The 27,550-nt window shown below is 37.4% G+C and overlaps 1 protein-coding gene across 1 annotated transcript in view; it reads right to left on the reverse strand.

Moving 5' to 3' along the window:
* NCOA2 (nuclear receptor coactivator 2) overlaps window positions 1-27,550 on the reverse strand; it is a 184,682-nt gene that overhangs the window by 148,860 nt on the left and 8,272 nt on the right. The window contains 1 exon segment of the mRNA XM_030967515.1: window positions 25,995-26,074. The gene's annotated coding sequence lies outside the window, so the exon portion shown is untranslated.

Here is a 27,550-nt window from a genome sequence, read left to right on the forward strand (position 1 = left end):
AACCCACACACAAAACCCCCAGAATTTCAGAAGTCAAATAGTTAACCTTTTATTTTATACATAGTCAATAACTATTAGAGGTCTTATAGAAACAGTACCTAGGTAAAAACTAGTTACTAAATAATGTTTTTAAATATATCAAGCCATTTTGGCAAATCGGTGTCTTTGGAGCTGTGTTCCTTTTTTATAGTCTGAAAGGTAGGGGCTGCTCATCCTAATCAATTATATAACCCCTTTTAAATCTGAAAAGCAAACATAAACTCTCACGAGTTTTTCAAGACCTGAAGGCCCTCTCATTAATTAGCTTTAAAAGCCAATTAAAAGAGGTTTTTTGAACATCACTCAGACAATGTTTTGTTTAAATAACTGCTTAGGAAACACCATTCTATTCAATATTTAAATTCATAGTTAAACAACTCACTGAAATGCTACAGCAGAATTGGCAAACAAATCAGAAGCATTACTTTATTCCTTAAATAGCCCTAAAACTCCACACCAACGAGTAACAGATTTGTCAGAACTTGACTATCTTTCATTTACCTTTATATGATATGTAAGCACAGGAAGCAAGCAGGAAGTTATTCCTTAGCTTGAGCCAGCCCTTAGCTTGAGCCCAAGCACAGGAGCAATTTCTGCCCACCTAAATCAGTATGGTAACACCTATCTTTGTGCTAAGCTGGAACACCAGCCTTTCAGGTAGACACATAATGCTCATTTCAAAGTGGCATGGATCTATATATACTCCAGAGTATGTAATGAACTTTAATTTTATGCATGGCTGACAAATAAACTCATGTTAAAGGGTCTGTTCATCTTCAGAAACAGTACAACAAAAATATCCAAAACACATCCAAAATACAACATGTTCCACTGACATTCAACATTCAAAACCTACCAGTGGTTAATGACAACCTGATTGCCAAGATACTCACAGAGCCATAAGGGGAGAAAAGGAAGGTGCTCCAAAAGTCTCACCCACCTCCAGATGGACTTAAGGCATTTCAAATTGCCAACAATTTCACTATCATTATTGCTATTAAACCTCCTATGGCCTCAGAACTACTACATCCAGGCAATACTATATTGCTCCAGAACTGAGCTTTTAGTCTTCCTGATACCTACTGCATTTACCTTTTAGTTTGTCCACCTGATAAAGAGCCAATGCACTTTGCCAAGACACACACCTCAGACAGGCAGTTAGTACGTACAGACTGTATTTTTTATTGATTAGTCAGATTTACACAGTACTGTCAAAATCTCATTTTTCTTCCTAACTCACCTACATATTCAGCTATCCTCTTTTGTTGTTTATAATGTATAAAATCATCCCACCAACCATCCATTATGATGAACTCTTACACTAAAGAAGAAGCAAAACCTTTGCATGTGTTCACAGTCCACTCAGAAACAAAACCACAAAGTAAAAAAACTTTTTTTTCCTTTAAGTTTTAGAAAGTGTTTGTTTAAGGTTAAATTATTATTTTCTTCCTGTAATAGCAACTTTTTCAAAGTTAGTTAAAATGTTTGCTGTTACAACCTCTACAGGTTGCTAAACACTTTCTGGGTACAAAGTCACAAGTTCTGTGGAATGCTGTTCTGTGTACTCTGCCTCTGCCAGCTCAACTTCCCTAGGTAACACATGCACCATAAAAACACCAGGTATAAGTGAGGAGTTAAAGGTCTGTGCTTTTAAATTTTGTTATCTACAGAACACACAAAGGGTTCCACTTGACCACTCAAAGCATCATCTTCTGGGTTTCCTACGATCACAGCAAGTGCCATGGCAGTGCATCTCTTCCTTGCAGTCAAAAAGGTTTAAAAGATAATCCAGTAATTCAAGTAATCACAGGATTTGTACAGAATTTAATAAAAAAACAGAACAAGGTTTCCCTACTCTATGATACAGTGAAAAGGCATGTCAGCACTCCCTCAGTTTTAGAATCCATTACTTTTTGAAAAAAAAAAAAAAAAAAAGATTTTTTTTTTCCCCCCAAAGTGTTATTCCAAGTAGCATTATTCTAAAAAACCACTGTGCTTCCATTAAGGTATGATATTAGTAAACAAGTATATATGGTAACATGTTAATTTCTATCCCTTGTCACACAAATGCAACACATTTCAGTTCTTGAAACAAGGGTCCTTGTAAACTAGGATTTCAAATAAACACCTTGAAACATTCAGGTTCCTCTTACATGTTAAACAACTAATACAACATATGTTAAGACTGAGATTCCTGAACATTCCTGCAAAACTTAAATTGTGCTTCATAATATTTGGAAAAGCCCCAAAGGGGAAAACATGAAGCCTCCTGTCAAATGAGCCCTTTTCCAGGGCAACGTATCCCATGTCTGACTAATCCTGAAATGTACAAAGGGGCAACCGAGCAAAGATTGCTAAACATGCTGGAGATCAATACTTTTGCACAAGCAGCACAACCTGGAGAACTAAGCATGGGACTGGCTGCTGCAACCCTTCAGTTTATGCTGCTGCAGAAACAAACACGGATCTTCCTGGTTTCTTACATGAACAAACTGATGTGCAGTTATAATTACACAAGTTCTGTAAAATTCCCTGAAGAGTTCTCGATGTCCCAGTAAAGCACAAAAGTGTGTCAAGGAACAAACTATTACTGCCTCTGTTTTTAGGAACCTTGGCAATAAAAAATAAAAAAGGCAGAAATGACTAAGCCAAAATAACTAAAATGCTCACATAAAGCCAGACAGCATGATAGAGGTATTAGAATCTCAACAACCTGAGCAACTGCTCCAACTGTCAAAATTAGCATTCTTATTAAAAAGATGGCATAATTTTGCTTTGCTTCTGTAAAACATGTAAGAGTCCTCTAAAACAACTAACTCCACAATGCATATGTTAAATACAGACTATTAGATTTTTTTTCTTCTAGCTTATCTTAAGGCAGCTACTGAGAGCTTTTATGAAACACTATGTACAAATATCATGAGAGAATAGCTATGCAAACAAATTTTAAGAACATTTCTCCTTGCAGTCCCTCAGAACACAAAAAGTCACAATGACTATAATTGGGACTAGAAAGGCCTTGCAAATATATTAGAGATGCCATCAGAATTCATTCCTTCAACTCTGCTTCAAAAAAGGCTCAAGTATATCCTCATGATAGCAGATGTGTTCAAAATGCTATCAGGAATAAACACTACCATATCAATAATTTATATTCAAAGAAAACTCTTCCTATCACATAAAACTTAAAATCCACAGTTCTACAGCTAAGTTGAATAGTAACCTGACCTCTCAAATCTAGATGTCTCATTAAGGTTTTACACGCACAGACAAAAAAAATCAGTAATTAAAAAAAAATGGTGGGGGGAAGGGAGGAAAGGAATTTTAAGCAAGAGCAAGACATGAATCCAGTTTTTATGTGAAAACAAGGTAATATAGTTCTGAAGCGCTTCTGACAGTAAGCATAAAATGTTAGTCATCCCAAGAGTTGGAATATATACCTGGTTTGCCTGAGGTCTTTCCCTCTCAATATTGTTGATTTCTGACCAAAAGTTAATTAAAAATAAGCTAGACATATCTACAAAAAGTACAGAAAACACATAACAACTACAAGTTAAGCTCAAAACAGGTAAATTTCTATTGATCTACAGAAGTAAATCTTCTTTTCAACCCTGCAAAGAAATGAAGTGTTCTAATCAGCAGGCAAAGGTAGATTACTCTCAAGCCTGTGTGTACCCAAACACACAAATGGAAAGAAAGGAGATGCAGTAAAACCTGTTCCAACACGCTGTACATTAGAAATCTGACGCTCATATTTCATAGGAGCCAAAGTAAATGAAAATGCCATGAAAAGCAAGCTAAGAACAAGGTAGAACCAGAAAGTACAAAGCTTCCACACATTACAGTATTGGGGAAATTCACTGAAACACATTTTTGTAGTTTAAAAAGGGCAAAAAGAAAAAAAACCAGATGATTTATTCTTAATTCTATTTTGAGCACACACATGCATGTCCTTCAGAAGCGTCCTTCGATCTCAAATTAAACATACTTTCCCCACAGATCATGAAATTGGCCCTATCAGACAAAAATGTTTGTCTAAAGATGGGTAACTAAACCAAGCACCCATAATTCAGCAGAAAAAATGTTTAAAAATGGATTTAAGAGTACTAGTAGTTTACCATGAGGATTTGAACTTTATGTATAGCAGTCTTCTGAAATTACAAAGCTGAAGAACAACAGCTCAAAGAAAAACTCCAGCAAAAAGTAATTTCAAATACAACCAAATGCACAGAAAAACCACTTGTCCTTTTGTGTATAGGCCATTCAAAGATGGCTTTCCTATCACAACTCTGTAGGGCTATTTGTGGGATGACAGGTAATTATTTACACACAACTTTTCAGAGCAAAGATGGACATAATGTGCAGTTATGACAGGCAAATGAAAGGCATCTGATGCCTGCACTGACACTCTCCAAAACAATCCTGATCTAGCAGCCTCTTTCACAAGAATTCCCACTAATTTACAACAGGAAAGGAATCATCCCTAAGTAGCTAGGCTGAGATTTTACTCTGCAATTGGTTATATGACATTCCCGGTGACAAAAGCTGTTGACATTAAGGCTGAATAGTCGAATTTGCGCTAGAAGAAAAACCACCTTGCATATTGCTTTCAAGGTTTTTTTTTCACTCCTGACAGCACCTGAATAGTCCAAGAATATTGTCTAAAAGTTTAAGACAGTTTTTACCAAACACAATTGAGGAAAGAAGTCTTATACTCTGTCTTACAAAGACTGTTTAACTTGCTTTTCACTGACATAGGCCAGTGGTACTTTGTCATTGCCTTTGAAATTGTCCGCCATTTCTTCTTTAGCTCTCCAGTTCCCAGGAAATGCATAAACTCCGTGCCCAAATGTTTCAGGACTCATTTTCCCCGAAGGCCATTCCTCAACAGGACGAGCTTGCACATGTGGCCAACTGCTATATTAAGGAACAGGATTAGTATCTGAAAACCGATCACCATCCTCATCACCGCTGGACAGAATAATTGCAATCACTGCAGCATCGCCCATCGACAGCCCCGCAGTCAGCTCCCAGCATCGCCAGTGCTGTGCGCCACAACAAGAACCCGGCTTTAAAAACTCAGTTGTTTTCCTAACAGGGTTGTCACTGCTGTAAGACGTGACTTGGAAAGCTTATGAGGTGCAACTGAGTACTTACTCAGCTGGAAGTAATAGAGTGATACTTTCACAAGAGCCTTTAAAAACCAAGTGTGCAAGTGATGTAACACCAGTGGATAGAAAAAGGACAGGAAAAACAGCATGTAGAGGAGAGGAATAAAAGGCATTTATGTGAAAAGTAGAATTGTTACTCTAAGGGTTGTTTCTCTTAGATCTTTTGCCTGATAATAACAGTGCATATTTCAGTAACATCCATTTGTGTGTTACACTTGGGAGAGCACTAAACACTCATTTAATTTGTAGAACAGCACTAGATGCAATAGCCCAATCTCTCCGCTTCTGCCAGAGTTTATAACAATTTATTTATTTACTTGGTTATTGGAATCACAAGAGGCTGGACTTTTAACTTCTTCTATTGACCAAATCCTGACATATACAAAAGGGATATAAACACATAATTCACATAATTATGTTGAAATAATTCCATACTAAAACAAACACAGAAATTCATGAGTATTGAAATCACTGTTTCATCTCTCACTTTAGGAGATCCAGAAACAGAAACCTTAGAATACACTTGTACATGAAAAATAAGTGTCAGTCTTAATTTAGAATTTCCTGGTTATTACTGATATAAACAGTACAACAGAAATTTATGTACTTTGAGATATCTTAGAAGATATCTTATATCTTAGAATAAAACATGTCCTTAAAGTATGGTTATAAAATATCCATCATAGTATCTGTAGTCAAATATACAAATTAATATATTTACAATGGAACTAACATGCCAAAACAGTGTCTTTGCCAAAAACATTTGTCACTTGGCTAGAATAAACAAGTATCTTAAGTTTTTAAAGCCTTTCTGCAATTCAAAATTCTCATTTATCTCCGTGACTGTGTTACATGAAAATGCACAAAAATTCTGCATTTAGGAAAGGGAGATAAGAGATTTTTATATGATCAGAATTCTGAATGGTGTTCAGATGTATGCAGGTAACATTACCAGTTTTGCTAGCACAAATTAGGTCATATTCATTTTTATGGTTTCTGTTACCAAAGGTAAACAAAGGATGACAGCACTCCATTTTGGTTTCTTAAATGCAGAAAAATGAAAAGTATCATAAGTACAATTCAAAGTGGCACTCATTTGGAAAGCTGAGGAAAAACATTTTTCAAAAGGAGAAGTGTTAATACTTCAAACTATTATTTGAAAATTCTTAAGGGATTTGAGACAAGCAAGGACAGGGTTACAGCAAAAACATTAGGTGCAAACAGAGTCTTGTAAAGTACAGTGGAGCAAAACAAGTGTGTATATGTGGGTGGGACATTATGTAAAAGGAAATAAATAAATAAGTCAACAATTACATTTATTGTTTTAAAAAGACCCATTAAATTTTATTCCATCATTTTCAGCAGACTTCAGTGGATAACCATACCATCTTATTCTTGTAATCAGAAGTCTTTTTCCCACCATTTTGTTCTCTCCAGAATCAAATCTCATTTGGAAGAGGATCATAAATGTGTTAGGGCAAAAGCAATGGCATCCATTTTCTGTTCCTTTTCGCTTATCTTGCCACCACATGGGAGCGAGGAAAAGGGGTCACTGCTGCAACTACAGACAGCTCAACTTCAGGTTAGCAGCATTCATTTCCTAACACACAGAGGTCATCAAAGAACTGACTTACCAAAACCATTTCCTTTGCAAGTAAATTCTCAAGAGAGTCCTGTTAGAATAAGATTCATGATGAACCTTTGAGTGAGACTGAGGATCACCTCGAGACAAGGCACTGAACAGGCCTGGCAATTACTACAAGTATTTAAAACCATAATCTGGTGTGGGCAAGTTGGCAGTTTTACAACTTGAGCTCCTGTGACCAAAGGAAAATGGCACAGTAGTGGCTATTCCTTATTTCGGAATCTCCCTTTCATCAACATAGTCTGAAAAAAATGTCCAACACCATCATCTCACCCTCATATGTAACAAGCATTTTTCAAATGTCTCGCTATCTTTGAGAAAAGGAAAACAAAAATCTGACTCAATTCTACCCTACTTAACTTCTTACACTTGTTAAAGCATTAAATAATGTTTCTTACTCTCCACTACCATTCCCTAAGATATTCTTGTGAAAAGAGGCTGAGAGCTGGTGTGTGTCTATAGCATGAGCTATGGGAACACCAAAGGACTCCATTGCATTTAGTTCCTTCTTAGGAGGCGCTTCCCAGACACATTGGGAAACAAGGTGGCAGAAGCAGGCTTTCACCTGTTTGTCAAGGATTCATAAACTGCCATGAAATAACATATATAAACAGAATCTAGCTAAATCAGTGAAAAAAATTTAAATTGCACACTTGATTATGGATAACAGGACTCTGCTCCTTAAGGCAGTATCACACGAGTTTCTCAAGGGCCACCAAAAGGTGATAAAAAGAAAAACGGATTGTTAAGTTCTTCATGTGGTCGACAGCTTCTCTACCAGAGTAAGATACTTTCTATTCTTTTTTCTAAAGTCTAAAAAAATGGTTGAACCTTTTTAGGTCATGTTTTCGGTAAGCTTCTCTGCTCTGCACAGCCATTTAAATTACAAGTACATTTTGTGGTAAAATTTTAATCTACTAAAATATAAATGTGCACAAAAGAAAAACAATTAAGCTTCATCTGCAAAATATATTAAAGCTGCCAATATAAAGTGCACACATGAAAAATTAAGCCTGTAAAAATATATAATGAAAGACATCTGGCACAAGTGTCAGCCTTCACATGCTTGTTTTGTCAGCTGTCAAATCATGGTAATATACGATGGTAAAAGGCACACTGACAGCAACATTCCTGGTATTTTAAAGAACAATCATAAAATGCATGCATCTGCATTGCTACCAAAGTAATTGAACAGGGCTGGTGGTCCACAGAAAAATATTAATGCTTAATGCTTCTGAATCTCAAATTAAACTCTGTCCCAAATATTTCTTTTCCACACAAGGCTTTTTGAAAGAGTTACCTGGAGTTATTGCATGAGTTATTACTCATGTAAGCCTTTACAGCTATTGTAGGTAAATACTGTTCCTAAGCAGCAAATGACATGGGGTCAAGGAATGCTTGCTATTCATTGTATACTTACCTTTGTCAATAAGAAAACTATTTTAAAAACATATGTAAGAGGGACAAAAAATTCCTCCCAATAACTCCCTGCTTGACTCCATCTCAAAGAGTTAATTATTTTGATATATCTTGCTGATTTTAAAAAGCAATGTTTTTCCTCTACATCAAACACAAGTTCCAGTTACACTTTGTACTTGAGCACACGAAGCACTAAAACCTCAGGATGTGGTCCCATTACCATCTTATAGTCCATACAGACTAACAAGAAGTTGGAAGGAAACTGAAAATATTATATCGATATAAGTTTTGAACTTAATTTGTTTCTTTAAAATAATGATTGAGAGCAACCATTTGTACCATGGGACAAAAATGAAAGCTGTCCAAGATTATGCTACCTAGCTGAAGATTTTATATATCATTATAGTCATCATCTCCTGGAAACCAAAGGAGCAGTAGTAATAAGAGTTAGTCATTAAGACTCCAACCTAGCTTCCTGTTAAATATATAATCATGTTGCAACAAAAACACATTACTTTTAAATAACCATTCCTTAAAAAGTATGCCTGAATTTTTTCTGCTGTAGCCAGGAAGCTGAATCAGGTCTGCATTTATTCACATACCAGGCACACTGTGACATTTTATTTAAATGTTGAGGAAGGTGAATGAAGAAAATTTTCACTAGAAACTAAGTTTGCAGTTCGGTTGTTGGGATCCTTTTAATTTGCAAAGTTAATTTCTGCCTTGATGTTATGAAGTAGAAAAGTTTTAGTCTCTCTGAAAATTACTTTCAAGACAGAAGAGGAGACAGTTAGACTTAAGGGATAAAACTACAACTTGGCTTTCACAGACACTGCAGCAGGCACTGGATTTGGTGAATCCCAGTGGAAGTGATGGGCTTTCCTAACCCCAGTAGGAAAATTTTATTAGGTGTCATTTTATAATGTAAGTTGAAGCAAAGTCTTCCAACCACTGAAATTCAGAAACAATGAAGCCTAGGCTAAAACTGGCTGAAGTACAACTGGCCTCACCAGCAGTATCAGACCTGGCCAAGGCATCTTCTACCACACAGAAATCTGATGCGCACAAAACTGGCCAATAACAGCTTGAGTTTGTGACACCTGCCTCTACTACACTGCCATGCAAAGGACTTTTCCCCTCAATCATTTTACTGAGTAACACTTAGTACAGACTAACTGCATAAATCTCACTGCTTTCACTCATCCAAACAGCAACTAAGCACATAAGAAAAGTTCTCATAGTGGTGTAAGCCTACAATCACTTGTGGCTAAAAGATATATATACATACATCTCACTCTTTTCAGTAAGTTTTTGTTATCACCATGACTATTAAAATGAAGCTTTCCACATGAGCAGCAGCTCAGTGAAATATTACTGCCACTTCAAATGCTTTCTGTATAATATCAAATACCACCACGGTATTTAATCAGATTGATTATCTGAGGCTGAAACAAACAACTTGCAGCACTGACAGTCAAAATCATTATGTTAGATATGGGGAAGGACAAATGAAGGCCTGTACTGATCCACTGCCAGAGAACACTGTACATTTTCTTTCTGCTTCTACCTTGAAAATCAAGAGACTGAGGAAAAAGAAAAAGGATGTTAAGATATGACATTTTGGCTATTTCAAAGATGAAAATTAAGACTAGAGCTATCAGCAGTAACTTTAATTTGGTACAATGAAGCTATCTATAACTTGCATATTTAACCTGAATTTCTCAGTGTATGGAGTTTTTCACACTTTTCTAAAAAGAAAGGGAGGTGTAAATTTTAAATATCCATATACATTATAGAAGATTATATTAATACTGTACATGTCTTTTTCAACAGATTTTGAAGCACATAAAACAGTGTCTTCCTATAACTTATCTTCTGATTTTTAATCTAAGAAGTCTTAAAGCTCATAATCCCTCTGCTGCATGAAAAGGTGTTTCAATCCCCAGGTGACAAGCAGAGACTAAGGAGCATGGAAATTTAGCTTGACAAAGATGCACTTGACTGACTTTGTGCCCTCAGCCATCCCTAATTTTGCTCTCCCATAATGATTTTCTGATGCCACACAAGGGCTGTCAACAGGTAAGGTCCTTCTTTCACTAACAGGATGACAGTCATATACCTGATGATGTAATTTCTGATACTCTGCAGAAGCACAGTTCCTTTGGGGCAGTGGAAGGGCAAACACACACACTATCCCACAAGCACACACAAACATGTTTTATCTCAGCCATGATCACATGGGTTTCACTTCCTTCAGAAACCAGACTAAAAAGGACAAAGGTAGAGAAGATACATAAATGCACAACTACCAAATTCATTTATTCTCACACCTTTTTTATCTCTCTCCTGATCACTTCCTCAGTAATTTTTGGTAAACCTTCCCTGTTACATTGTACCAATCATCAAAGAGAAGCTTGGGAAATATTCTGGCATCCATGTAATTCTTGTAAAAACACTAGGAAGTATAATCCTCTCAAAACAAGGATCCTAGGGAACTAGGGAAGCAGTATTTTGGCTTTTTACCAACCATTTCACAGCAAAGGTAATTAGTAAGTTATATACACTGGAACCAACACCAGCACAAATCCAGCTTCCCTCGCTGCTTGCTCTCTCTTCTAATGATGCCAAGATCGTGACAGGCTTACTTACACATGGCTATTGTTTCCAGTTTCAAACCCTTATACTTAATTAAGTTTGAGCTCTAGATGATCTGTCTTAAGCAGCCAAACAAACCAAAAATACTCCAACTCCATTACCTCACCTTCTTCCCCCCTTGCTATAGCAACGATGCATCAGAAACAACTTCAGAAGGATTTCATTTGTGTTGAACAGCTAGGATTCGGTAAGGGCATGTGATAAGACACTTTCAAAATAAATTATACCGCATAACATATGTTTCAGTAACAGTAAGCACCCAAATTCTGGTCAGTCTTTTAATATCAAAAGAACATTATGTATCAGGAGCAAAAGTTTGTGACAGAAGTCATCTGAAAAAACAACTAGATGAGTAATAAGTTGCATTTCATGCATATTCGGTACAGTCTTCCATCACCTGACAAACTGGAAGAGCTGGCCCTCTGTCTCTTAGCACAAAAAGCTATTGCCTTTTGGGATCAAAATCATCAGACATTTGCAAATGCTTTAAAAGTTTTACATAATACATAATCACACATACACCCCCATCCTAAAGGAATTCCATGATTTCCGTTCAAATGCTGAAAAGATTTGGAAGAGCTGAAAAGACCGAGACAGTGATCAGCATCTCAATACTCCTTTCAAGAGCCAACAGGAAATGATAACTAATGAAAACTCCAAATATTTTTAATACAGGAAAATATGTCCAGCTTTGACAACCAAAGCAGTCGTGGAATAAACACTTCCATCTTCAGTAGCTGCTAAAACAAACACTCTTTTACAGGCTTTGACAGAGAACAGAATTCATTTCCCCTTTACAGCTGCAGTGTTTCAAAGTCAGTTAAACATCAATGTGACAGCCTTACTTGTGAGAGCTCAGACATTTACTGTATTATCTTAGCTGGACATGAGCAGAAAGCAGAGACTGTGAAGGCAGAGAAGCCAGGAGGGAGAGAAGGAAATCAAGATTGTTTTTCTTAAACACCTTATGAAGTGTCCATCTTAGTTTTTGAGAGAGAGTTACTTTTCTTGTTCATTTATTCTGCATTTAAAGACTCAACTAATACAAACACAGCACAGATCTGGAAGGCAAAAAGTTCACTAGGATGGAGCTTGTTTGCACAGATACTACTGAGCTACCAACTTCTCACTCTGTCATAGTGTGCTTCTACAAATGAAACCCAGAGTTTACTAAGCTATCATCAATGCCTACAAATTAAACTATCTTATTTGCTGCTAGTCATCACCCTACTGATTTTCTCATTAATATCTAGAAGACACAGTTTAGTCTCTCACCCTAATTTCTGCCATTGACTTTCCTGTACAACCCCTACCTCACAAGACCATTGTGAACCTTAACATATATTAATTTCACACAGAGCAGCAAGCATGCTAAGTACTTAATAGTTAGGAATACTGGCCAGATGTCAAACCAACCCTAACAACGGCACAGGCCACTAAATTGAGGATCATGAACAAAGATTAGACACTAAATAACTGCAGTAGCCATTTGCAAATTGAGGTTCTGTGGAAAGCTGGCTGCTCACATGATTATGGTCCTGTCTACTTCCAGGTGTTCAATTACATTAAACGAAATTAAAAATACATCAATACATGTTCTTACTACTGGTTTCACATGAAAGCAGTTGTTGCCATTGGGGGAAATGCTGTGATCACAAAGAGAAAATGTCTTATGAATTACTTACACAAATGGTTTGCTGAGTGACTAGCTCTTTCATAACAAATGATTACAATAATGAAAAGTTTTCCATTTGGATTCCATATTTATCACTTCTCTGTGCATGCTATAAGCAAGGTTGAAAAAAAAAGAAAAACCTGCATTTCTCTTTTATATTCTTAGTGGTGTTTTGTACATAAATACTGAAGAAAAGGCACATCTGAAATACAGCTTAAACTACAGATCTACTGTTAAAAATGAAATGGAGAGAAAACAGTAGCTAGCAAAAACAAACCACTGTCACATGAAACAGTCTGTGTAAATTATGTTATTACGTGGTATTCTTTTTTTCTTCTTTGAGCCAAGTTGGAATTTTAGAGCAAGTCTGAGGATTTGTGGCCATTTCATTTGGCAAAACATGTAACCTTATATTCAGGAAATCTCCAAATCTCAGCTAATCAGAGTTTGAGAGCCACCTTTCACCTTCTGAAGGGTCACTTCAGTTAAGGGGAAGAGAAATCAAGATGGACTTCATCTGTCAATAGTAAAATCACTCTTCTTCACTCTTCATAGGAGCCAAAATCTGAGGATTTCTATTTCACAGTAATACTTTGAAGTTTCTGTCTGGCCATTGACTGACTGACTCCCCACACTCCCCTAAGACACTCTGGTTAATATTTCCCCCCTAGCATAAAAACAAGAGAAGGAAATAAAACCCTCCCTAACAAAAGCTTTTTCACCTGTGCTTCTCTAAGCCACCCTCTTCCCCAAAATCTCAAATGAGTGACCTCCAGGGAATGCTGCCCAAGCCACACTCAGGAGATGAGCTGGCCTGTAACTCTACCTACCACAGAGAGATGGTGTGTTTTGATTTAACCATTTGCTTGTTAAATCTTAGTGTTTGGAGGGCTGCAGAGGTTTTTCAGTGCTGTTCAGCTGCACTCTCGCCACTCCAGCACCACTATTTTTAGTAACCAGCAAATAGGAGCCTGTAGGACCTCTCCTATCACCAGAAAGCTATCCAGCTTGAAGTGGACAAGCAGCCCAGCTCATGCATGCTAGCAATTCTTCAGATAGAGGCTTGCAAGCCCAGCCCTGCCTGCTTCTGCGCAACTAGCACTTCATTACATCCATTTTAATGCAGGAGAGGTCTTTTTTTTTTTCCTTTTGTAAACAAACCTTTGATCAGAATACTGTAAAATAAACGTGTGTCCTTTCTCTCTTTCTTAACCACTACGTTAGTTACATATGTGTCAGCTCTTAGAGAGCACAAAAAAACTCTCATATCCTAAAAAATTCCCTTCCCCTACATGTGTACAAAACTGATGACCATGCTGTTTTACCTAGTATTTCTTCCCAAAATTGAAAATCCTCAGATTTGGTCAAGACTGCAATTTCTGTATCAATTACCACCTTCAGAAACATGATACAAAACATTGAAATACAATTCAAAATTTATTTCAAATTGATACATATCGAATGACACCATAATAAATATAGCTGCATTAATTTTAAGAAGGAACAAAAATTCTCAGAAGCAACAGTAAGTAAATTCTGTTAAATATGCAATTTGAACTATGTATAGACCCAGTTACTCAGAAATCTTAAGTGAAATCCAGGCACGTGGTGTGTGGCAATGGAAAGTTCTGTAGGACAGGCTACACTCAGAACAGTGCTGGAGCCGAGCCCACGACTCATGTCAAAACTGATGGTAAAAAGTCCTGTGAATTTTCTCAGTATAAGCAAGGCACACTGCACAGCTTGTCTCCATTCAATACTCCTCATCATTAAAAATTATGCATTATGCTAAGATTTCATTGTCTTAATTTATATCCTGTGACATCACAAACTATAGATGTTTTTTAAAAATTCAACTTAACTTGTAAGACAGAGGAGTAAGCTGGGATATGACTAGTTCTGTTATGACTTCTAAAGGTGAAGTGTGGCTGAAAAAAATGTAACAGCAACAAGTACCAAATTTCCAATATAAAATAGTGAAAAGTAAAATGTTAGTGAATTAATTTTTAACTGAAAATCCCCTGCTTTTACTCCCCCAAATTCAAGTTACTAAATAACTGCCAAATACTCCCTTCATGTATGACACAGCATAAAACAGTTGAGTACTTGTATTTCAGTAATTTGCAAATTAATTTTAAATGCTTTGGCAGGATAAACTTTACATGCATAAACTTGCAAAATATACAAGCTGCTTCTTTATCTACTTATAAAAAGCAGAACTCCCTTCAGTTCCAGTCACGTGAATTATATTTCATAATCAATTTTATTATGAAAAAAATACAGATTCTTCCTGTTGGGGCACAAAACATTTATGCAAATAGAAGAAACACAAAACAAAAACTTCTCCATGTGTAAATAACACTGACGACCAAACAAATAATAAACCTCTAACCCCAACTCCCCCCCCCCAGTTAAAGAAGGCATTTCCCCCTTATCCCTCAAAAAAAAAAAAAAAAAAAAAAAAAAAAAAACAAACCCAAAAAAACCAACCCAACAACAAACCCCCAAAGAAACCAACAAAACCAAAAACCAAACAACTAAAAAAAAAAAAAAAAAAAAAACCCAAAAAAAAAACCCAACCAAAAACCTTAATTACCACCCTACAATTTCAACCTTAAGTGAGATCTTAAAAATAAGCCCCATTCATACAAGACCTTAGTCATCAGGTCACAATCCTAATTTAAAACAACAAATTTTCCCTTTTGGTTCCATTATAAGGTGATAGCTAGTACCTCTAGCAATTTAAAGACATCCCATTTTCCTTGAGGTTAACCAGACAGCAAATCAAATAATCCCACAGAGGATTCAGAGCAGGCTTGACCCATTATTGAAGTGTTAAATTAGAATTTCAAAGAGTAACTCCATAGTCACCCTTCACAGGGATAATTTTTAATTCTTCTCCTGTGAAATGTGAAGTTAAGTCAATACTTGGTGTTTTATCTCATAACAAAAGCAGACAAAAATACTGCTAACTCAAAACAATCTAGGTTGATTCTTGTTTAATAAAACAGCAAAAGGCCACTGCTTCAATGTTTTAATAGGCAAGTTCTCTCTAGCATTTTTTTACAATGTCAGTATTCAATCACATTGGTAGAGAGATGCAGGCATTTTATTTACATTTTATGAAATCAAATACATAAATACATTTATTTTCTCAACACAATCCACAAATGCCAATGAATCTGAATTTTGCATATGGAGAAAATAATGAGGATTGACCCCATTTTACAGCTAAGAAAATGAGGAACTTAAGCTCAAGTGATTTGTTTAGCACGCTTCTGGCAAACCTAGCACTGAAGAATAAGCCCCTGGTTCTCTAGCACCAGGTCCATCCCTGCTGTTACCTATGCAAGTTCATTCCCATGGGTAACATTATAGGGAAATTTCAGTCACATGCAGGGGCAAATATTCCGAGTCCCCAAATTCTCAAAAAAGTTCCTGACACCTTATGTAAACTATTGGTGGAATTAAAAAAAAAAAACAACTGTCAACAATATGTTCAATTTTTGTAGCTGACCTCAGCCAGCCTATATAAATCATTTTAGCTGCGTGCTCAACACAAGAGCAGAGGCTTAGCACAGCAAGAGCCACAGAACCCATCACCAGCGTGGTGTAAGAATGGTTGGTATCACCTGGTATCCTAAACAAATCAACAATTCAGAACTAAAAACTGACACTGCAACCAGTACAAATTACAACATAGAAAAAAGCACAAAAACCCCCCATATTTTTAATTATTAAAATATGCAATAAAAAGTCTCATGTTGTTGCAGATTTATTCTCCTCAAGACATAGTCTGTGTAAGAAAATACCAGTTCCCTTTTACTCACTTCCTTCCCTGCCAGTGGTAAGCAAAATCATTTAAAAACCAATAAAACACAATGTTGTCTTTACATTCAGCTAATGCGAGTGAAATATTAGCAGAAGCAGGCTTGACCTAATATTGGATTTTACATTTTCATCTTTCCTGTACTGCCAGTTAGCTCAAACTTTCTGCAAGAAACCTTATTTCCCTTCTCAGAATCTCATCTCTTAAAAAAAGTCCCTACTCCCCTGAGGAAATTCTAAGGGCAGGGTCACAGCCGTCCTTTCTCAGCTTCCGCAATACAACTTAAGTAGAAATTATTTACACAAGTGTAACAGAACTGAGTACAGCTCATTTATGAAGAAGTTACCACTATGCTTATACAGCAATATTTCCACAAAATCAGAACAGTAAGACAGTCTCCAAATCATGTCAACCGCAAGAAAAGTTATAGCTTATGGCCCTTCCCACCATAACACAAAGTACTCCCTAATGGGTTTAAATTTTTAAGAGTTCAGTTCTACCACTGCTGGGCACTTTATACATAGTTCACATTTTTACTTCTCAATTGCTCTGAGATATCTAAATAGGTCTCATTTTGATCTTTTCAGGTTTTCAAAAATTCATCAGTTTTACACAAGAAAATACCTCGCACTGACCTTAGCAACAGATTTGGAAAGAAAAGATGGCACAAGCAGTGGCAACCACGTGAAACTTTAATTGTATTACATCTTTGTAGTCAAATGCATCCATTTAACTATGGACAATCATACATCTGATACAAGGAGCAGAGCTGTGTCTATAATGAATTTTTTATTTCAGCCACTGAATAGAAAAAACACATATTTAAAAACTGCTACAAGTTGTGCAAATAGTCAATTCATCAGGAAAAAAATGCCCTTGTTTCAGATAACTTACTTCACGTCGAAGTAGGGTAAGCTATTCAAAGCATTAAGAACATCCACAAGGGGATGTAATTGCTAAATATATCTGTGAATGTATACCTTAGCTTCCTTTGCAGTACCTTCTCTGAGAAGAAAACCTTATGGGTAGCAGATAAATAAATTACATCTATAAAAGTAGGCATGAGAAGAAACTACTGCCCTTTACTGTAGGACACATGAAACAGATAGGATGCTCACCTCCAATGTAGGAAAATCACTTCTCTGACAAAGTATTTACACATCAGTAAAAAAGCAGAGTTATCCCAGAGGCAGAAAGCTCTGCTCAGAAACACTGAGCAGCCCAGAGAAAGAAGCCATCTCCTGAGAGGAAGGAGACCCAAAAGCAAATCTCTGCTCTGAATCAGGAGCAGCGCAATTCCCTCCTCCATCTTGTTGAGCAGTCAGATCCCAGTGCTCAGAAGGCGGAGGCCTGCTGCTATCAGCCCTGTAGCCTCTCCCTGCCTCAGCAAAGATGGGTGCAGCCCCAGTGCCCAGGCCTTTGCATTTGCTGGCACAGCCCCTGTAGCAGTCCTGGGTGAAGAGGGTGACACTCTGGGCCACAGCTGTAGAACACCGGCCACCTGCCTGTTCCCAGCTTGGCACAGTGGGGAGAGGCAGGGCTACCCTGGGCCCAGGAGCAGCCAAGGAGTGAGACCAGAGGCCAGGGAGCAGGGAGCCATCTGACCCATCAGCTGTCCCTCTACCCAGGGCACAGCCTGTGCCACTGAGATGGTGGCCCTGCAAGGGACCTCTCCTTGCACCCTGCAGCAGCTCCCACTCAGAGCTGTACCTGTGGCCACACAGGCACCTTTCCTGTGGCTTACTGACTGTTAAGTCTTGCTGTGACTCTAGCCTTGAAATCCAAAACTTCATTTCAGAATTTCCTAAGTGAGCCATTACAGCATTTCTGATTAGCAGGGACTTTCACCCCCTTCCTCAATGAAGCTACTTATGAAATTCCAGCCAACTCATTAACAGCTTTACGCTAGCCAAAAATAAATTTTCAGTAAGCAATTCCACTTCAAAATACACACATACAAGTTTAACTCTCTAGAAAGAGTCTCACAATCATGGATCAAATTGTCCTGACACAAAACATGGGACTATCCCAAAGCTTTATGAGATTGTATCAGAAGACCACAAAACAGTTTTCCTGGAACCTAGGGGCAGAAGGAAATAACTCAGAAACGAGTGATGAAGCAAATAAGAGGACGAGTAAGTAAGATGCAGCTTTGATAACTACTGTTACTGGAATCACGCTCAGCAGCAGCAGGCTGCTAGGGTTTTTTTCCCCCTTTAAGTGCCCACAATACCTAAAACAGGACCAGAGCACCATATGCATGGTTCCATGCCTGTATTTAAAAATAAATACTATTGTGAAACATATGTGCTATATACAAAGCAGATTTGGCACTAACCAACTAAGGCTGAAAATTAATAGAACAAATCATTTAGGTTGTGGCACATAGCCTGTGGTGTACAGTAGTGGTGGTAGCATGGTTGGGGTGTGACAGTGGTGGAATAGCAGGTGATATCTCATATAAGATGGCCTGGTTTGGGGCACTTTGGGTTTGGGTTTTTTTTTTTTTTGCTTCTGTATATTTGTATTGAGTATGTTTTAAGTGTCGCAACAAGAGTGTTATACAATTTGACTTGCTGGTACTGGTTCCTCAAATATTTCAATGTTGATGTAGTGGGCTGACCATGGTCAGATGCCAGACACTCACCCAAGACCTCTCTCTCACTCCTTCCTGCAGATGGACAGGGGAAAGAAAGTATAACAATGAGTTCATCAGTTGAGATAAGGACCAGGACGGATCACCCACCAAACACCATCGCAGGCAAAACAGGTTAGAATCAGAGATATTAACTGAATTTATTGCTAACAAAATCAGAGAAGCATAATGAGAGGTAAAATAAAACCTTAAATACACCTTCCCCTCCCCCTTCCTTCCTTCCTTCCCAGCTCTGCCTTCTCCCCCATCAGGGCAGGAAGAGACAAAATGGGGGTTATGGCCAGGTCATCGCCTGCTGTCTCTGCCACTATTTAGGAAGTGAAGTCCTTCCCCTGCTCCAACATGGGGTCCCTCCCATGGGAGACAGTTCTCCAAGAACTACTCCAAAGTGAGTCCATCTCAGGAGCAACAGCCTTCCCCAAACTGCTGCAGTGGAGGTCACTCTTCCATGGGGTGCAGTCCTTCAAGGACAGGCTGTTCCCCTGTGGGTCCTCCACAGGATCACAAGTCCTACCAAAAACCTGCTCTAGCATGGGCTCCTCTCTCCATAGGTCTGCAGGTCCTTGCCTCGACCCTGCTCCAGAATGGGTCTCCCATGGGCTCACAGCCTCCTCTCAGGCACTGACCTGCTCCAGTGTGGGGCTCCTCCACAGGCTGCAGGCAGATCTCTGCATCCCCATGGACCTCCATGAGCACAGCTGCTTCACCATGGCCATCACCATGGGCTGCAGAGGAATCCCAGCTCTGGTGCCTGGAGCACCTCCTGCACTGACCTTGGTGTCTGCACACTTGTTCCTCTCACACATTCCCACCCTGCTCTTCTCTGCCCACAATTACAACTGTGCAAGGATTCAAGGATTTTTTTTCCTCTTCTTAAATGTTCTCTCAGAGGCATTACCACCATTCTGAACTGGCCCAGCCTTGACCAGTAGCAGGTCTGTCTTTGGCACTGCCAGGGGTTACTGGCAGAAGTGCCAGTAACTCCCTGAGCATATTCACTGTTGGACAAGGAGAAAGCTTCTCAAAAATCTACCCATAACCAAAGCTCGGCCATGCAAACCCAATACAGCTGATCAAGAGCCTAGAACTTGGATATTGACAAAACAGTAAAGCTCATGAGGAAGGAAAGACTAAAATCACAGTCAGGGACAAGGAATATTTTAAACATTAGTAGTCATGCATCAAGCTCTATGTGCCATCAGCTGCAGACAAACCCTATTCCACCACAGGATACATTCTGGAATTTACATACTGTAACTCGAGACAGAAAAAGTTTTACATGAGTCTGTTCAGCAGGACTAAGCAATAAAAACACAGTTAACCAGGATCTGTGAAGAGAAGCCAAGCAAAAAACCACATCTGAAAACTGAAAGGCCATAAAAATTAACCCAAATGAAATTTCATGTGCTGGCCACGTACTTTTAGAGAAATGTTGATGGTTTTATCCCATTTTAAAATACTATTATAAACTGTGTCACCACAGAGTAGTTTCAAGCTCACAACCAGAAGAGAGAAATGTAGGGGATGTCTCACTCTCTTAAAGCAGTAAAATAGGCAACTAGAGATTGAAGGACAAAAGAATCCAAGGCAAAAAGGGATCTTCAATTCTATGTGTTACTCGTAAGGATAATGTTTTAAAGTTTAAGTGAGAACATTCAAATATAAGCTAAGAAAAACATGCTGAAAAAAATGTGAATAGAAACATTTTAATTCCTCCTGACACTACTACAGCTTCCCTCAAGGAAAAACCAAATTGCAATATCTACTATAAAACTAATTCTTTTCTCAGTTCTAATTTTAAATATTCCTAGTTTGCTTATTGTTGTCATTTTGAAAGATAGAGTTTGGTGTATAGAGAATGCTGTAGTTTATTGATTTGGGATTACTGAAGGAAGAAAAGTACTGATAATTAAACAAAGGCAAGAAACTAGACCATAAAAACAGATGTTGGAATAGGAGAACAGAGCATTTTCTTCATTTATCATGGCCACAGTTGCAAACAAAGTTTCAGCAACACATTTACACACATACTGTAACAAATACTGTGTACAGAAGAGTGCCAGTACCCTTTTTTTGGTTGTGGTGAGATGACTAGAGGAGGTTTCTGTAATATATTTGAATAGCTAGAGCCCTGCACAATGATACTGTAATACTCACCAATATTTCTAAATCATTTTCATAATACTGAACTTCTGTGATTTATTTAGGACCTTTCATCTGAATTTTTCAACATCCAAAGTTTGTTTTAAAAAGAAAACCTGTAATTTCTTGGCATCCAGTTAATATAAAAGCAAATTAATGAGAGAGAAACACATTGTACAAGACTTTGTATTATAATCATCTACAAATTTCCTTACCATTACAGCAGATAAGTCTTCTGAGCCTAACATCCCCACACTGTGGTATTAGAAAAAATCACCCACTTTAATGTACACAAATATCTATGAACTGCAAAGCATTGTACTATAATGCTGTCAAATAAACAGACTACTGGAATTCAATTTCCAGAAAGCCAAGGCAAAATCTACTGGCCTTCATCCGAAATACCAGTACCATTTCCAAGCCCTGGATTTAATTAATACTATTTACTGTCAAGAGCCAAGCCATGTAAATATTTCACTCTTCCCAATTCAGGGACTAAAGGCAGGCCCAGAGGAAAATCTGCCCAAGTAAATGCATCTCATCTTCTTTGATGATGCAAGTGCTCAGTTGTCCTGTTCTTGACCCCTCTAGAATTCCGAGGCTCCAATACTGGCGATACAATGTCATCAATCTATATATAAAATATACATTGATTTTCCACAGATGATAATGACAGCTATTTCTTCTGCTAATGCTAATACAGTATAACTTTGTCCATATAAAAAGGTTCCTATCAAGGTAAGAAATGAAAAATCTTAGCAAAGTCCATTACAAAGTCAAAACCAATATTTAAGAAGTGAATAAAATCAAGTTAGCAATCCCATTTCCTAAATATTTTTTATTTATCTCACTGAAACTGCAATGTTCAAAATAATCTTCCAGGATATAACTACATACAAAAGACAAGTTTCAATCAATTGAATGAGCATTTTCAACAGTCCTGGATATATATTAAGTTTGGTTCCATCAATGCAGTAAAAAGTTCACTGACAGAGCATTCCATTTAAATCCGTTTACAGTAGTTAATGAGTTTTACATATACAAGAATAGTTTAATCCAGCTTTACAATGAATTTGAACATTGTGGCCTCAAAACTATGAAAGTACTTTAAAAGTATTTTCATTACTAACAAATCTAGTTCTGCTAGTTGCAAGCGTAAGATTTCTCTCTAGAGTACTCTAGATTTTAATAAAATTTAAAGGAAAGAAACGCAATATACTACATTTATGTAAATTTCAACTTTTCCACAACATAACATTTTTCATAAACTCCCAGTTCCAATTTTAGGGGAAAAAAGCTTTTAGGGGGCAATTGTATAAATCTCAGTAGATGCTCATTTCCTAATACTTCAGTTCTCATCGTACCACCCACATAGAACTTCACTCTCAGATTAGAAGTACCATTTTAACGCTGATTACATTAAATTCACCACAATCAAGCATCCACTTTTACAAGCATCTTCATAGGCAATTCATGTTAACTAATGTCACTACTGAACGGCAGTGACTGAACACAGAATAATCTTAACACATTTCATGCAAGACACAACTCCACAGTTTTGAGGTCTAGCAATGAAAACACATTCCCTTTATTTATCACAAACCAATTCAACATAGATTAAGTATCCTTCACAGGGAAGACCAAACTCATTAAAGATTGCACATACCAATATTCTATTTAAGCTATTTCAGAAACACAGCTTCTGTGGGAATTAGGGTGCTCTGAACTGATTCCAGGGTTCTAGGTAAGCACCATTCCAGCCCTGCTTTGCAAGCTCACAGAAGCTAGCTCTGCCTTATTCAGGTTTGATACTTGTAATCTTCTCCAAGTTCCTCATTTGCATCCTTAAATTAATACCCAAAGCTCTAAAAACTTGTTTCAATATAAGGCAGTTTTATTTTCAGTATTGCACTTTATTTTCTGACAGCATTGCCTTTACACAAACATGTATTAGGAGAACACAGTCAAAAATGAGACATTTGTCAGAATTTTCTGTATCTACTACAGCTGTAAACAACAAGCACTATAACTCAGAATGAAAAGACACACAAGTATTTTCTATCACACTTGACACTAACTACAACACAAACAACAATGAAATCACTACAAAGTTAGATGGAAACAGACTCTCCAGATCAAGAGCGACAGAAAACTGAGATTTCTTTAATCTACGTTCTTTTTGCTGAGAAATATTCCTTACAAAGCAAATCACTTCATGAAAAAAGGAGAGAGAGGTTAAAAAATGCTTTCTGACTGGTAACTTTTAGACTGGAAATTAAAACAGATTTTGTATCTGTTTGGGTTTTTTGCAAGTCTAAACTTATCATCATTCTAATTGCATCCCCTTTTTTGTGAGCACACAGCAGCTGCTACCCACTACCTCAACTAACATGAAAAACAGACCAAATAAGCTTTAACTAGTAGGTTCATTTTCCAAAAAACTTGATACAGTGGCAGACAAGCTGAATGTGCACAATTTCAGTCAGAGTCGTGGTGCAGTCTCAAAACACACAGTCAAAACCAACATTTATAATTCCACAAGCAACACTAGTCAAAAGCCAAGACCCAGATTTCTTAAATGACACTCCAACTGATGTATCCTTCCAACACTAGTATAATTTCAGATGGGTATGCTGGTTAAAATATACAGCTACAGCTCTTTGAACTTGCAACAGAGAAGGTGAGCACGCAAGTATGTCAAATAATAAGACTGAAGCCCTAGATACTCAAAACTCAATAGAAAGACTTCCAAGGATTCAATGGAATCAAAATTTTAAACTATTCTTTGGCTTATGGAACCTACTTTTCCTGAACTGTCTATAATAGAAACACAGAGATAATCACACATTTTAAAGCAAAAGGATATTTTTAGTGAAAGCTACCTCTCTGCTTCATCCTTGCCCTATAAATCCTTTCATGACACCCAGTTTTTACAGTGGTTTATTCCTCATCACCATAGACTTCATATACAAATATCCATGTAATTTTTGCTCTTATTAAAGGTTTTGAACTTCCTAAACACAGAAACTGTGTTTCAGTCAGCATGTGTGAAGTTACCAAATTATTTTCTATCACTGTATCAACCAAATCTATAGTTTTGGTGCAGCATGTAGCAACACTAAGGAAAAGACAGGTTGTTTTCTTTCCTCCATATAAATTAATTAGGAAAAAACCCAAATAATTACATGGAAATTGCTTTTTATTTTCATATTTCCCTAATGCATTCATTTTTAATCGAAAATTGAAATTGAGACAACTGAAAACAAGCATACGATCAACTTGACAACAAAATTTCATGTTCTCTATAGAGAATCCTGGGAGTGACATTCTTCTCTTTATTACATACACCTAACTAATTCTGAATGCTATTCACTAGGAAAACAATACTTTAGAGTATTTGCATTTTTTTAAACAATTTGCTTAAATGATTACAAAAGCAGATCATTATTGAGAAGACCTGCATAAGTACCTTATGATTATGCAGTCCAGGTAAGTAGTGTAAATAAATAATAACTAATATGGTGTAAGTAATAAGTGTAAATAAGTAATAACATCTCTGTGGCTAAGAATTTTCAAGTTAGTATAAAACAAAAACAAATTATTAACCAGAATTATAAACTTCATTGAATAGAATGAACTTCAGAGTGTTTTATCTGAACTGAAAAGAGAAAAGACAGAAAAAAGAAGTGGAAAACTGCTTAACCTGTTTTCTCATTCATTGATGCTAGAAAATTAGGAAAGTTTAAAGAAAAACATTGTTAATTTTCAAAAACTGCTGAACATAATTAACAAAAGAGGAAATGATACTTGATGTGGGCTTACATAATTTTACCCATATTTGGTTGGCATTTTATAAACAGTCATCCCCCAAACAACTAAAAACTCTTTCAGCAGGCTCATTTCCCACCTCTATATTTAGTGTGCAAGCCTCAAAAATACATATTTCTGACCTTAATAAGTCACTCTATGTGTTAAAAGACAACATTTATTCATGAGTACACTGAAAAGGTTCTCACATAAAATCTCAAATGCGTATTTGTTGTAAAAGATTTATACCAAATGAATACACTGATATATCAAACATACCTAAAAATAAAACCACAGCATTTATATTCTACTTTCTTTCACTGCACTACCAAACTATTATTAGTGTGCATTTAAACAATCCGCAGGGGTCTCTTTTTCTAATTCTCAGTGGTATTATCCCTTCTTGAGAGCAGAGTTAAACAGGCACAGCACTGCCTGATGGAGTCATAAGACAGTAATTCTTGAGCAACAAGCAGTTTAAGTCATCAGTGTCATTATACCAATTTCAACCCTCAATTTAAGTAATTTATTAGTGCACAGAGTTGGATGGAAAAGCTTGTATTATTTCATATTCAACCTTTGCCATAAGACAGACCATAATCAGCACATCTGAAAAATGTCAATTCCTTAGTTACAGTGTAAAATATCAAACAAACCTAATGAGAAAGGCTGAAGGGATCAACATGCAACATTGTTTCTCAGCACAAAGTCCCATTCCTGGTCCTGGCACCAAAGGAAGGACCCTCTGCTTCCATAACCAGTCTCACCATCATTTTCAAAGTTTCCAAAATGTTAGTCTTTCCACTCAGTGCACAGTATCCCATGACACTTAAAACCAAGGTTTGTTCTGCTGTATCCACACAATCAATTTAAGACACCTCACATCAAACTCCCCAGTGAAGAAGATAAAACTGCAACACAATCCAATTAAATGCAATAGGATATAGACAACTCACCAAGAATCAGCGATGCAGACAACGATTTCTAGGGGCTGTGTATGCAGGGGGCCTCACTACTCAGATACATCTCAAGTATGCTAGGAACAAATTTGAGAGAAAAATATTAGTCTTTTTTTTTTGGAGATGGGCATAGAAGAACAAAAATATGATGTTTAGCACATTGCTGTTTTAAGCAAAACACAACGAGAGAAACACAAACTTTGTGGAGCATTATCTTTTCCAGACATAACTACAACCCCCTTCCAGTTGCACAATCACTCCAGTCACACAACTTCCTTTCTACCTGCTGCCTACTGCAAATTCACAGTGATAGCAGCTAACATGTTTACATTAACTTACACACTACACAGTCTCTATTTTCACTAAAGAATCTGTGAGAACTCTGAAAGTGCTTGGTTCCTTTTTTTGGTTGACTGCTTGATTTGACAGCACATTAGTTTCAAATCTCTAAAAAGGAGAAACTGGTGTTCTTTCAACCATTATTATAAGTTGCATGTACAGAAGCATGTTTCTTCTCTCAGCCTCCACTTACAATACTCCTGACCCAAGTGACAAGCATCAGTGAACAGAAAGCCTTTCTGGGCCTTTATGGGACATGGAGTCCCATAAAGCAGGAAAGAGTCCATAGAACAGAGACCATACATTGCACAGCAAAACAATTCCTTCAAGGGAAGAGGAGTGTGACACTGCCCACACAAATATTATACCTGAATTTCTGTTTGTAGGTCAAAGAGCACTTTATGACAAATGTATGCAAGCAAACCACCAAAGAAGAGTTTTCTACTTTCCTATTTTGACAAACAAAAAGGCAGAATATAAAGCAAATGAGAACAAAAATAAAATGAAAGGTACGCTACAGGAGTCATCAGCAAAAAAACCCCACCATACACTAATTACACCTTGAGAGTAGCAGAATTTAGAATGAACCTCTTTCTTTGCCATTTCTGCCATCTTACAAAAACCTTCTTCAAACAAACTCTGCAGAAGTTCTTTCAGTCACAGACAGGATACCACTACAGTAACAGACTATTTAGGGGCACCACTAACAAAGAAGTGTTCTTATATAAAATATACACACGGAAGATAAGCCTACATTATTTCCTCAGGAATGTCCAAAAAGCACACAAGCTCTGTGGATCACAAACTCAGGGCTTTGAGTGGGTCCTTGTTGGCAGAAAAAAAACATCTTGTCTTGGAATAAAATGTTAAGTACGCTACTATATCTTCTGGCAGTTCAGAGAGACAGCAAAGAGAAGCCAGAGTCTCAGCAGCACGTGGGGGCTGCAGCCCCAGCCCACAGTGGGGACACCTTTTCCCCCCTGAGGGGCAGTAAACAGGACACTGCCTGTGCAAATAGGAGCATTTCCCACCCATCTCCTGTCTTTTACCTGCTGGGCACTAGTGAATGAGTACTCTACTACCATTTTGTTTCTTGACAACTAAGGTGGCTGCTCACTTTTATTTCCCTGCTGTTTTTCCCTATTTTTTGCATCCCACCTCCTGGTCTCTGTGGCCTCCAATAGAGCTGCTCAAGGAGTCTGTACACACGTCAC

This window comes from Camarhynchus parvulus, chromosome 2, assembly GCF_901933205.1.
Source record: "Camarhynchus parvulus chromosome 2, STF_HiC, whole genome shotgun sequence".
In the NCBI taxonomy this organism is placed as follows: domain Eukaryota; kingdom Metazoa; phylum Chordata; class Aves; order Passeriformes; family Thraupidae; genus Camarhynchus; species Camarhynchus parvulus.